Below are 15,094 nucleotides of genomic sequence, written 5' to 3'. Positions count from 1 at the left end.
TAAATTTTAAAACTGAAAGTGTAGCAGTAAATGAAACATTACTGGATATGTTACATGTCGAAGAGGTTTAAATAGTTTGTATAACAGAAATCACTGTTGGTGGGGAAGAAATGTCAAGATCAAGAAACCAAGACAAAGAATATAACTGGGGTCAGGAGGAATAAGAAAAGAGTAATGATGAAGCTATCCTGGCGAAAATAAATCAAGTGCAAGAGGTAATGGAGCAGCAAAGTAATCCAGTGGAACAAATATTACGGGCAGAGAGGAAGGTACTTTCAGGGGAGACAGGAACACATGGAGCAAAAGCCAAGCTATCTTGAGTACAGTCACATACGATATCTTGAGTACAGTCACATACGATAACACAGATACATTTTATCTATGCCATTTTATGCTATGTGTTACATGCACATCTACTAGAGATATTATGGGACAACTCTGACATACAGCAAATGCTGATATGCATAAGGGAAATGACAGCAAGGGACAGGAAACAACAGGTGCACTCAGTGTGTATGTCTGGGAGTCTCATTCAACATGTTGAAGAGGCTACTCCAGCAGCCACTGAGGGAACAGAGTGCAACCAACTGACAATTGTAGTAAGCATTGGAACAAATGATGCCTGCCATCTGGGCTCCAAGGTCATTCTTGGGCCAGTCCAGTGACTGTCAGAGAAGGTTGAGTGTGGAGTTTCAACATAGCTCACAATTTGCAGCATTGTCCAGAACTGATCGTCGCCCTTTCATTCTGAGTCAATTGGAAGGTCTGACTCAGAGACTTCGAAAGTTCTGTGGCCAGCTAGACTTGCAGCATAGGGTGGAGAACTGTAGAGTCCCCCTAAATAGGCCAGGTGTGCACTACACATCAGAGGCTGCTATTCAGATAATTGACTGTGAGCAGAGTGCACACAAGGGTTTTTTAGATTTGTTGACTCTCGACCCAATCCAGATAATGATAACTGTAGGAAAACCAGTAGTATCAATGTAAGATCGAAAGAAATGGCTCCCATAGGGGAGAGTATTAAAATCCTACTGGTAAAATGCCGAAGTATTTATGACAAAGTGGCAGAGTTTTAAGCACACACGAAAAGCAATGGAGCTCATATAATACTAGGTACAGAATGCTGGTTGAAAACTGAAATTGATGGCAGTGAGATTTTCGGGGAACATTTAAGTGTATATCGAAAGCATAAACAAATGGTGTATTTGTCACAGTAGACAAGAAACTCAAATCCACCGAGATAGAAATTGAAACTGCATTTGAGACTGTTTGGACAAGACTCGGTATTAGGGGAGGGCATAAAATGATAATTGGATCCTTCTCTCGCCCATCAGACTCAGCTCCTGATGCAACTGAAAACTTTAGAGAAAATCTTAGTTCACTTGTACGTAAGTTCCCCAATCACACTGTAATCATCGGTGGAAATTTTAATCATCCAACTATTAATTGTAAAATTAGAGTTCTGTTAGTGGTGGCTTTGATAAGACATCCTGTGAAACTTTACTAAACGTCTTCTCTGTAAACTAACTAGATGAGATAGTTAGGAGCCCACTCATGATGGAAATATATTGGAGCTAATGGCAACAAATAGACCTGACCCCTTTGAGGATGTCTACATCAAAACAGCTATACAATACAAAGGGCAACTAAAATAAGCAGAAAAAAAGAATATATATATTATTTTGCTGAAATGCTTAACTCCATTTTCAAATGTTCTGTTACAATGGAAAACCCAGAAGAATTGCACCAATTTAATCCTTGTACCACAGAACAGATGAATGAAATAATGTTGAGTGTCAGTGGTGTTGAGAAACAGCTGAAATCATTAAAACTGAACGAAGCTCCAGGCCCCAATGGAATCACTGTCTGATTCTATACTGAATTTATGGCTGAGTTAGCCCCTCTTCTAACTATAATCTATCGTAGATTGTCAAACAAAAAATCATGCCCAGTTCTTGGCAAAAGCCACAGGTCACATCCATATACACTACTGGCCATTAAAATTGCTACACCAAGAAGAAATGCAGATGATAAACGGGTATTCATTGGACAAATACAGGGTGTTACAAAAAGGTACGGCCAAACTTTCAGGAAACATTCCTTACACACCAAGAAAGAAAATATGTTATGTGGACATGTGTCCGGAAACGCTTACTTTCCATGTTAGGGCACATATTATTACTTCACTTCAAATCGCATTAATCATGGAACGGAAACACACAGCAACAGAACGTACCAGCGTGACTTCAAACACTTTGTTACAGGAAATGTTCAAAATGTCCTCCATTAGCGAGGATACATGCATCCACCCTCCATCGCATGGAATCCCTGATGCGCTGATGCAGCCCTGGAGAATGGTGTATTGTATCACACCCGTCCACAATATGAGCATGAAGAGTCTCTACATTTGGTACCGGGGTTGCGTAGACAAGAGCTTTCAAATGCCCCCATAAATGAAAGTCAAGAGGGTTGAGGTCAGGAGAGCGTGGAGGCCATGGAATTGGTCCGCCTCTACCAATCCATCGGTCACTGAATCTGTTGTTGAGAAGCGCACGAACACTTCGACTGAAATGTGCACGAGCTCCATCGTGCATGAACCACATGTTGTGTCATACTTGTAAAGGCACATGTTCTAGCAGCACAGGTAGAGTATCCCGTATGAAATCATGATAACGTGCTCCATTGAGCGTAGGTGGAAGAACATGGGGCCCAATCAAGACATCACCAACAATGCCTGCCCAAACGTTCACAGAAAATCTGTGTTGATGACGTGATTGCACAATTGCGTGCGGATTCTCGTCAGCCCACGCATGTTGATTGTGAAAATTTACACTTTGATCACGTTGGAATGAAGCCTCATCCGTAAAGAGAACATTTGCACTGAAATGAGGATTGACACATTGTTGGATGAACCATTCGCAGAAGTGTACCCGTGGAGGCCAATCAGCTGCTGATAGTGCCTGCACACGCATGGTACGGAAACAACTGGTTCTCCCGTAGCACTCTCCATACAGTAAGAATTGCCTCGTCCATTGCAGCTCTTCCCCAGTCATGAGTCATAGGCTGGAATGTTCCGTGCTCCCTAAGACGCCGATCAATTGCTTCGAACGTCTTCCTGTCGGGACACCTTCGTTCTGGAAATCTGTCTCGATACAAACATACCGCACCATGGCTATTGCCCCGTGCTAATCCATACATCAAATGGGCATGTGCCAACTCCGCATTTGTAAACATTGCACTGACTGCAAAACCACGTTCGTGATGAACACTAACCTGTTGATGCTACGTACTGATGTACTTGATGCTAGTACTGTAGAGCAATGAGTCGCATGTCAACACAAGCACCGAAGTCAACATTACCGTCCTTCAATTGAGCCAACTAGCAGTGAATCGAGGAAGTACAGTACATACTGACGAAACTAAAATGAGCTCTAACATGTAAATTAAGCGTTTCCGGACACATGTCCACATAACATCTTTTCTTTATTTGTGTGTGAGGAATGTTTCCTGAAAGTTTGGCCGTACCTTTTTGTAACACCCTGTATATTATACTAGAACTGACATGTGATTACATTTTCACGCAGTTTGGGTGCATAGATCCTGAGAAATCAGTACCCAGAACAACCACCTCTGACCATAATAACGGCCTTGATACGCCTGGGCATTGAGTCAAACAGAGCTTGGATGGCCTGTACAGGTACAGCTGCCCATGCATCTTCAACACGATACCACAGTTCATCACAAGTAGTGACTGGCACATTGTGACGAGCCAGTTGCTCGGCCACCATTGGCCAGACGTTTTCAATTGGTGAGAGATCTGGAGAATGTGCTGCTCAGGGCAGCAGTCGAACATTTTCTGTATACAGAAAGGCCCCCACAGGACCTGCAACATGCGGTCGTGCGTTATCCTGCTGAAATGTAGGTTTTCACAGGGATCGAATGAAGAGTAGAGCCATGGGTCGTAACACATCTGAAATGTAATGTCCACTGTTAAAAGTGCCAAATGTGAATAAGAGGTGACCGAGACGTGTAACCAATCACACCCCATACCATCACACCGGGTGATATGCCAGTATGGCGATGATGAATACACCCTTGCAATGTGCGTTGACCGCGATGTCGCCAAACATGGATGCGACCATCATCATTGTAAACAGAACCTGGATTCATCTAAAAAAATGTTTTGCCATTCATGCACACAGGTTCATTGTCGAGTACACCATCGCAGGTGCTCCTGTCTGTGATGCAGCATCAAGGGTAACCGGAGCCATGGTTTCCGAGCTGATAGTCCATGCTGCTGTAAACGTCGTTGAACTGTTTGTGCAGATAGTTGTTGTCTTGAAAACGTCCCCATCTGTTGACTCAGGGATCAAGACGTGGCTGCACGATCCGTTACCGCCATGCGCATAAGATGCCTGTCATCTCGACTGCTAGTGATACGCGGCTGTTGGGATCCAGCACGGCATTCCGTATTACCCTCCTTAACCCACCGATTCCATATTCTGTTAAAAGTCATTGGATCTCGACCAACGCGAGCAGCAACGTCGCGATACGATAAACCGCAATCGCGATAGGCTACAATCCGACCTTTCTCAAAGTCGGAAACGTGATGGTACGCATTTCTCCTCCTTACACGAGGCATCACAACAACGTTTCACCAGGCAACGCCGGTCAACTGCTGTTTGTGTATGAGAAATCGGTTGGAAACTTTCCTCATGCCAGCACGTTGTAGGTGTCGCTACTGGCGCCAACCTTGTGTGAATGCTCTGAAAAGCTAATCATTTGCATATCACAGCATCTTCTTCTTGTCGGTTAAATTTCGCGTCTGTGGCACGTCATCTTCGTGGTGTAGCAATTTTAATGACCAGTAGTGTATATGAAGAGTAGTAGAAGTGACCCACCAAACTTGACATCGATTTGTTGTATAATCCTTGAAGATATCCTGAGCTCAAACATAATGAGGTATCTTCAACAGAATGACCTCCTCAGTGCCAACCAGAATGGATTTTTCGAAAACAATGATGATGTGAAACCCAACTCGCACATTTCTCACATGACATACGACACTGAAAGCTTTGGATCAACATAATCAGGTAGATGCAGTTTTCGTTGATTTCTGAAAAGCATTTAACTCAGTCACACACCTACACTTATTATCAAAAGGTCAATCATATTGAATATCTAATGAAATGTATGACTGGATTGAGGACTTTTTGGCAGGGAGGATATAGCATGTTATCTTCGATGGAGAAGTAACTTCGGGTGTTTCCCAAAGTAGTGTGTTGGGACCCTTGCTGTTCATGTTGTATATTAATGACCTTGCAGACAATATTAACAGTAAAATCAGGCTTTTTGCAGATGATGCAGTTATCTACAATGAGGCACTACGGTACATCTTAGATAAGATTTCAAAGTGGTGCTGAGATTGGCAACTTGCTTTAAATGTTCAGAAATGTAAAATTGTGCACTTCACAAAACGGAAAAACGTAATATCGTATGACCATGATATCGATGAATCATTGTTGGAATGGGTCATCTGGTACAAATACCTTGGTGTAGCCCTTTGTAGGGATATGAAATGGAATGATCACAAGGTTCAGTCGTGGGTAAAGCAAGTGGTAGACTTCGTTTATTGGTAGAATATCAGGGAAGTGCAATCAGTCTACAAAGAAGATTGCTTACAAATCACTCATGCGACCCATCATAGAATACTGCTCACGTGTGCGGGTCCCGTACCAGGTAGGACTGGCAGTGGATATTGAATGCATACAAAGAAGTACAGCACGAATGGTCACAGGTTTGTTTGATCCGTGGGAGATGTCACTGAGATACTGTAGGAATTGAACTGGAAGACTCTTGAAGATAGACGTAAACTACCTTGACAAAATATTTCGACAAAGTTTCAAGAACCGGCTTTAAATGATTACTCTAGGATTATACTACAACCTCTATGTCTCGCCCACATGGGGATCATGAGGATAAGATTAGAATAATTACTGCCCGCACAGAGGCATTCAAACCATCATTCTTCCCGCGCTCCAACGTGAACGGAACAGGAAGAAACCGTATTAACTGGCACAGTGGGACGTACCCTCAGCTATGCACCTCACGATGATTTGCAGAGTATAGACGTCGATAAAGATGTAGGCAGCACTGGCTAGCCAGCTGATCCAACTAACCTGCCGTGATATGAACGGCTGCAAGCAGAGAAACAATATAGCTTCGAATGTCACTTAATTTTTTAACGGAATAAAAGAATATAAAGCAAAACTCCGGCAATCCGCTTCTTATGGAGCCAGAAGAAAAACATAAGCTCTCATTCTTATAGTATCGTACTTAGAAACAAGAGTGATGAAAATTCCTAACTTAAAAACAGCCCACAGGGTAATTGTTCCGCGTAAGCTACGGTATGTGTGACACAAAAGTGTATTGCAGGGAATTCACCGTATATTATATGAGGGTATTAGTTAGTTCTCTGGCAATCTCTAAAAACCTTCCATAGCCGAATCCGACAAATATCTTTCAGTACTGAAATTGTCATCTGCGTCGTTGCTAACAAGACGATCAACAATACAATCCCACGGAGCCATTCAAGTGCCACGTTTTTTTTTTTTCCTCTTTTTATGATGATGTGCTGTTCAGCATCCCTCCAGCGTTAGGCACTGCCATGTGAAAGAAGCTTCGTGCATCAGTTCCAGTATGTCTGGCAGCTTGAATGTTTTTGTTATTTTTCGCGACAAATCCTTACCTCGTCTCCAGATTAGTTCTGATGAGTTGAGACTAAAGTGGTACAGTTGCAGCTTCAAAAATGTGTCATCTACATGGTGCGCTCGATGCCGTGAAAACTGTTTTCCATTTTTCTACGACGCTTATCACTAAGGATCGTGTGGGACGACAGCTGTGATATCAGACAATGGAAGTAGTCCAAAAAAGAGTGTTTGATTTTTCATTTTTCTCCCAGAAAATTAATTTGTAATGTTTTCTTGATTTAAAAAATGTTTATCAAACATCTTTTATAGAATATCGGAATTAATAACTTATATTTGCAATGAAAACAGGAATTTAGCATGCGATATGTTATAAAAAAGACGACGTTCATTTTTTACAAAAGATGATTAGATAGCTGCTAATTAGGATGTATTGTATGAATTTTATACGTAAATAATGTAGGTATTCGAACAGAGCGAAAACAAAAAAGACCACAACAAGATTCGAACTAGCGATTCATAGCATACAGGTGCAAGACTGCAAATCGCCAATCGGTTTAGTCACGCACCTCTTTTACAGAAACGACTGTTCTTTGGAAAACTTCAGAACCACTTTTCTCTGTAAACTCGTGAAAAACAATTTAAGAATAACCTCCTCCTCAATAATTTTTAACGGTGTTCCACGCGCTTGTTTCACTATCAAGCAGGAAAAAGTATCAGCCATTTTCGCACTGCTATTAACAACGTGGAGAGAGGGACGTGGCTAAATCGACAAGGCATAGCCTTTAGTTTATGATGGTGATTAACAACGCGACAACCAGAGCACAACAGTACAGATTGCAACTTGTAAACGATTTTTTATGTAAGATCTACATAGTTAAAATACGATTAAGAACATTGATAGCTCTTGATACAGTGGAATACCGTAAAATTTCATTAACAGTAAAATTTTACTAAAAGATATCTAATATAGAAGCAGATCTACATCTAAGAGCTTAACGACAGCAGTGCGCGTTAGTATTTGTTTACATCAGGTTCATTCTTACAATGAACGAAGTTATGTGTGTCACATGATCTCTAGTAAAGGATGTTCTAACAAATTATTAGATATAAGATTTTAAAAGAATTGTTTCTAGGACACATTCCACGCGGAATTATAAGTGGCACCGGAAAACACAGCCTAACTTATCGCAGAACCTCCACAGTTCTGGTTCAAGGAGGGTTGCCTAATCTACTAGAGGCCTCGTCGGGACACCACAGTCTAACATAATATTAGACTGTGGGGACACTGAGAAAGGGGGTATAGAAATGAAGCAAAAATTTATTTAATGTAATTACTGTTTATTTAGAACACAATTACATGGAACTTGTTGCGGTAGGAGTAGTTTGTACATCATATTTTTCGCAAGCTAAGATACGTTTATTAACCTGTGAAGGTCAACAATGACATTTTAGCCATCGAAGTACATATGTCACTATACACTTCACGTCCGATGTAACCGCAGTAAATACTTCAAACATTACTAACGTGTAATCCAACTCGTATTACGTTACGAAAGAATCGACATATCGGATCACGATTCGGATGGGAACTGCCCAATTCTTCACTCACTTTGACTTTAGGCGATCTATGGATTTCGCTACTTTTATAGTTCTGGCACTAGTAGGGCCTTGCGTACTTAACTGCTGTCTTCGTTTGGCTATTTAATTCTTCTCTGTTTGGTGTGTCTGCTCAAGGTATCAGTCTTGTTTGTCACACTATTTCTCTTATTGCGCGCTTTATTCACGCAATAGGTCCGGCCACCTTGTGGTCAGGCGCCAATGTATCTGGTTGCCCAGATTGGGTATTAATGGGTTCAGACCGCTGCGACTCTTCATAGAACGAGCGGCCTGTTTGATGCGGTCCTGTGGCATTGGAACGCCAACCTTCTTGTGAAGCTACCTGGTGGGTAAGCGTCTGGGTAGGTGCAGAGCAAGGCGTAGATCTCAGTTCTCCACTTTCTGCCGTCATTCAGTGTGGATGTTGTAAGCACTGCCACATACCACAGAAGAGTACTCCATAATGGGCCTAATAAGTGCCAGATATAGTGTTAATCCACATTGGGTGGATAGTGTCTTTATTGGGTTTAAGATTGGGTAAAGCATGCATAGGCGACTCAGTGCTTTTCTTCTACTTCACGGTCGTAAGGTCCCAGGTCATGTGCCAATCTAGGGTCACACTGAGGTATTTCCCAGTTCATGTCCATTGGATGGAGCCTCCCATGATACGAAGCAGTATTAAATCTGCAAGAAGCTTCTTCCTGGTAATGACCAGGGCATGGCTTTTAGTCGCGTTCATCTTATTTGATCACCCAAGATCCAAGCTTATCGCATGCTTCTTGCAGATGACGCCTCATTATGTGGTCACTAAAACTGCACACAAAGAGCATTGTGTTTTCTGCAAAAAGTGCAAGTTCGACTCTGGAAGTTTTTGGCATGTCAGACGTATACAGAGTGTACAGCAGGGAGCCGAGAACAGACCCCTGTGGCACTCCCACCCGGATTCATCTTGCTGTGGGTTTGAACACATCCGTTCGAACATGAAAAGTGCGGTCACTTAGGTAGTATTTGGGCAGGCAGACGTGTGACACCGGTACCTCCAGTATGAGAAGCTTGTACAGGAAGACATTATGCCACATGTTGTCAAATGCCTTGGACACATCAAGGAGCACCACCCCAAGGTATTCCCTACAGTCCAGCACTCCCATTGCCTGCTCAACCAACCTAAGGAGCTGTTGTTGGATCGAGTTCCCCCTCCAGAAACCAGCCTGCTCATCTGAAGGAGGCGCTCATCTTTCACGTGTCTGCACAGCTGTTTGGCGTAAACCCTTTTGAAAACCTTAGAAAGGGCTGGCAGTAGGCTTATCAGCCTATAATTGTGCACAAGTCTTGTATCCTCACCGTGGACTGGAATGTTTTCCGCAAAATCTGTTTGGTGACACACTATGGAAGGTGATTTTATAGCCATTTCGTCACAGGTTGCTATGTCAACTTCCACTCACGAAATATGCAGTTTTTCTCCGTAATCAGTTCCAAGATGTTTGGCAGAAGCTGTCGGGAGAAATCTCGCTGTTGTTGAGGTCGCCAGGGAGTGGCTGCATCAACAGCTTGCAGCATGAGTACTGTTCAAAAATGGCTCTGAGCACTATGGGACTCAACTGCTGTGGTCATAAGTCCCCTAGAACTTAGAACTACTTAAACCTAACTAACCTAAGGACATCACACACAGCCATGCCCGAGGCAGGATTCGAACCTGCGACCGTAGCGGTCGTGCGGTTCCAGACTGTAGCGCTTTTAACCGCTCGGCCACTCCGGCCGGCCATGAGTACTGTGAGCATATCCTCCACACCAGCTCTGTCACAGTTAGCAGTGACAGGAAGGGTGTCCTCTAGGTGCACATTAAAGTGATCCCAGTCAACATTCCTTAACTGTCATTCACTGGGGAATTTCCATCCAGGTCAAAGTCAAAGATAACTGGCACATGATCTGACAAAAGTGGAAGAATATGTCTGATAGCCAGCGCCTTTTAAGATAACAGTGTATAGGACATTAGGGTGGGTACAGTGTGGATAAAAAGTTGGGTCATGTTACCACATCATGCACCTCAGCCACATGCAAGAGGCGATGTCCACTGAGATTGATAATGAGCGAGCTCCATTCGGCATGTTTCGCATTCAGATCACCACGTATGAATATTCTGCTGTGCATAGAGAGTAGCTTATTGACATCTCATGGTACTAAGTTCCTTCTAGGTGGGCAGTATGCCACTATAAATGGTACTTGTCCCATTACCATGCTGACTGAGACACCTGTTGCTTCAACACCTTCGAGCTCAGGAAGCTGAACTAAATGATGTCTCAATTTTGTTTTGACAGAGATGGCAGTGCCACCTCCTGCCGTTTCGCAATCAGTGCGGAAGCAGCAGTAGTTAGCAGTCCGCACGTGTACTCTGGTCTTGCGGTGCATTTCACTCATCAAACAGGTACCTATAGCTTCTTCTCATAGGAACTGACATCCCGTGTACGAATGCCATTGGCATTCCAAGCACACATGGTTAAACCTTGTATCTGTGCACCTTCCATATTAGTTCTGTAGTTTTCCCGCAATTATGGCCTCTAGAGCCAGCTTCATTGCAGCCACAGTGGTAACATTCTACATGCTTCTCCAGACAATTGCAGCATTTTGGTTTATCAGTCCATGATATGGACATTCACAACTTGCATGGCTTCCGGCACATTTAAGGCAATGGGTGGGTGTCGTGCAAAATCTAGCCATGTGCTTGAGTCCTTGGCAGTTAAAGCACTGTACCCTCCTGTGCTTCCGTCTCAGTTCTCAACTTCTACTTTTATATTAACGACGAAGTTAACTTGGAATATTTTCCTGTTTGCAATGTTGTCCTGGAGCAACATGCAGAACAGAGGCTGTTCTTTGTGGTTATTAGGAGACTTCATTTTCCTTACGGAACATGCATTGAAACCCAGAAAACTCAGTTCTTCATGCAAATGACCTGGCTTCATATTGAAGGGCAACTTCTGAAACACTGCCTTAATCAGTTTCATTGGCTCTGAGGCATACATTAAACTATGTAGTTTTTTGCCCCCGACCATTTTTATTGCTGCTATGTAGTCACGTTTGGAGCACATTGTAACTTTGTACAAGTCACGTCCAGTAAGACAAATGGTAAAATTATTTTGCATGACCAATTTGATTTAAAGTTGGAGGTATTTGTAATCCTCTTTCCAGTTAATAACTACCAGTGGTGGAGGTGGTAATCGTTTTCCCTGCTCGGCCAGCACGGATACATCCATGTTGGTTATTGTAGCTTCATTAGCATTGTCATTCAGGCTATAAAAACGGTTATTGGTGTCCACTTGTTGCATTGACATGTTAAGAGTAACTGCTCTTGTGGTTAAGTTTGCGGTTTGGCTTGACAAAACCATCTCCATCAGGCATTTCCTGCACTTGCTGTGCCCTAGTGCCTTTCCCAGATGCTTTACTACAAGTTCTTGCTTGTGGCCTCGCTTCAGCAGAGTGTTTAGTGGGTTTGGAAATCTTGGTCATGTCGGCATGGCGCTTCCATGAATTTGTTTTCATGTGTACATCAGGTGGTCTGGTAGCAGGAGTGATTCCCCATCACAATGGCCAGATTTGCTTCTATGATCTGTGAGTTGCCAGCATTCACATTTGCAGTGCTCACAGGTGGTGTGTTTGCACTGCTGTGAGCAACAGCTGGTGGAGAAAGCTCAATGTCATACTGTTGTTCAGTGGTTTCATCTGCTGCATCATCTTCTTGGTGGAGACGAGCTGTCTGCCAGCCCCCAATGTCCAGTGATCTAGCAACTGCATATGACAGCAATGCCATGAATACAAGCCACTTCTGAACTACTTTATGTGTGTGCAAGCCCTTGGACCCATCCACGTTTGGAGTGCATCTGCCTGAGTGGCAGCACGCTCTGGGAAGTCACTGGAACATCACAGGTGCTACCGTCACCTCATGCAGAGATTGTTGCAGCATCTGACGCTGTCAGTCGAGGAGGAGCACATTCTGGAAAGCCATCAGGCACATCAGAGGTGGTACTGTCACCTCTTTGCTTGTGCATGGCCACAGCCATGTCTGCAGAGTGTGTAGATGCGTGCGGAGCTTGTGCTCCATCCACGTAGCGTACCACCTTCCTCAATGTCAAGCTCACTTCTTAGCCAGCCTACCTGATTCTTCCGCATGGCACTGCTTAAATAGTTCCAGCTCTGTACTACTGGAGAAGTCTCGTATCTTCTCAAATAATAGCGCTAGATCTAGAAGGCGCGTGCACCGTCGATACAGAATACACAACGTGCAACAACATCTGTGAGACAAAGGTGTCAACATACACTTGTTGGCGTAAATAAAACTACTGAGCCTATATTTACATCTTGTGCTAACACATGGTGTTAATTCAGTACTTGAGCCAAGCTCTTAATAGTATTTTGCAAAATCGGAACAAAATTGCATTACGTCGGGCAAGAACGTCCATAATGGTGATGGTCCTGGTATATTGGGATGGATGGCAACCCTATGTTCAAGCCTCCTACTCAACTCAGAACCAAAGTTTGTGAACAATGATTCACATTGTGTGCTTCATTGAAACTCTGTAAGCAAGGGTCATCTTCTCAGCTGACCGTAGAATGGGGTGAAGTGGAACAGATTGTCAGGTTTCCAGTAAACTTACCCATCAACTGTGTTTCCATACTTTATTTAACTTTAAATGTTTCATCTTCTAACAATGTGTTACACTACAGTTTGTGTTCATATTTTTTAAATACCGGTATATTAATTAGAGGGACTTTCTATGGGCTGAAGAACTGTCCTACTTCACCCCCATAGTGGGTGAAATACGAGACATTTATTTGCATTGCAATGACCCTCCAGTTCACTATGGATGTGAATGGGACAGAGATTTTGCTCTTTTTTTCATTAACACAACAGAGTATTGAAAGTAGAAAATTGTTTATTGTAACCATATAAGCAAATTTGGTAGAGAACATTTTTTATGTCAATTTCAGGACCTTCCTCTGAAAATAAGACAATTTTAATATACTATAACATGAAATAAATAAACTTACAAATCTATAAGCAGCTTTGCTATGTAGTTCATTGCTAACTTTCACTTATCAGACTTTTGTAATGTCAACATTCTCAGGTAGTGTTGGGAAGAGAAGTCTTCCTCTCCTGATGTCTTGGTACACATCACATTTCCATCCAATGTTAGTGTACAGAACATCTTGGATGTCAAGTACTTGAGCGAAATGGAACATTATAATTTTTTATCCTTCCCTTTCCTTAGAAATTTGATTTGAATCGTCTTATCCTTTAATATGCCCCTTATTTCTCCCACAAAGAGTTTTGTTCAGAGGTCTTCTTCTATGATCAATTTCACCACAATGAAGTCTCTGGGTTGTCCCCTCATTAATAGTGCAAATTTAGGTTTCATTTCACCACTTATGTTCTTAATTGCAGGGATCTGAATGTCTCCATAACAACTTCTTCTCTTCCATTACCAGTGACATTTCAACCTGTTGATTATCAGCAGAAAACTATTGCTTGGAGATACTGGTAATGGTGGCAGAAGTTGTGGAAACATTCAGGTTAAAATCTGCAGGACAAATGTTCATACCTGATTGAACAGTCAGTTTTCTACTTCTGCTTCTTTTGGAATCACTATACTTCGTTCATCATAAGAATAAACCTTGCATAAACAAATACAAATGTCATGATTGGTCAGCAGCGATAGCATACATACACTGTTGTTGTTTTGCTCATGGAAGTAGGTCTACGTCTACGTCTACATCTACATCTACATCTACATGGTTACTCTGCAATTCACACTTAAGTGCCTGGCAGAGGGTTCATCGAACCATTTTCATACTACTTCTCTACCATTCCACTCTCGAATGGCGCTTGGGAAGAAGGATCACCTAAATCTTTCCGTTTGAGCTCTGATTTCTCTTATTTTATTTTGATGATCATTTCTCCCTACGTAGGTGGGTGTCAACAAAATATTTTCGCATTCAGAAGAGAAAGTTGGTGATTGAAATTTCATAAATAGATCTCGCTGCAAAGAAAACTGCCTTTGTTTCAGTAACTGCCACCCGAACTCACGTATGGTATCAGTGACACTGTCACCCCTATTGCACGATAACTCGAAATGAGCTGCCCTTCTTTGCACTTTTTTGATGTCCTCCGTCAATCCTACCTGGTAAGGATCCCACACTGTGCAGCAATATTCCAGCGGAGGATGGAAAAGTGTAATGTAGGCTGTCTCTTTAGTGGGTTTGTCACATCTTCTAAGTGTTCTGCCAACAAAGTACAGCCTTTGTTTTGCCTTCCCCACAATATTATCTATGTGGTCTTTCCAATTTAAGTTGCTCGTAATGGTAATTCCTAGGTATTTAGTCGAATTGACAGCCCTTAGCTTTGTGTGATTTATCATATACCCAAAATTTATCTGATTTCTTTTAGTACCCATGTGGATGACCTCCCACTTTTCTTTGTTTAGTGCCAGTTGCCACTTTTCACACCATACAGAAATTCTCTCTAGATCATTTTGTAATTGGAATTGATCATCTGATGGTTTTACTAGACGGTAAATTACAACGTCATCTGCAAACAATATAAGAGGGCTGCTCAGGTTATCACCTAGATCATTTATGTAATTCAGGAACAGTAGAGGGCCTATGACACTACCTTGCGGAATGCCAGATATCACTTCTGTTTTACTTCTTATGTACTATGTATCTTATAACCATGTTATGATAAATGAAACTTTAAGATATTCTTAAGTATTAACAACCATGGACGTATTTCTTAATCA

The sequence above is a fragment of the Schistocerca serialis genome, chromosome 2 (assembly GCF_023864345.2).
Source record: "Schistocerca serialis cubense isolate TAMUIC-IGC-003099 chromosome 2, iqSchSeri2.2, whole genome shotgun sequence".
Classification (NCBI taxonomy): domain Eukaryota; kingdom Metazoa; phylum Arthropoda; class Insecta; order Orthoptera; family Acrididae; genus Schistocerca; species Schistocerca serialis.
The sequence above is the reverse complement of the archived record's forward strand: the minus strand, read 5'-3'. Positions refer to the sequence as shown.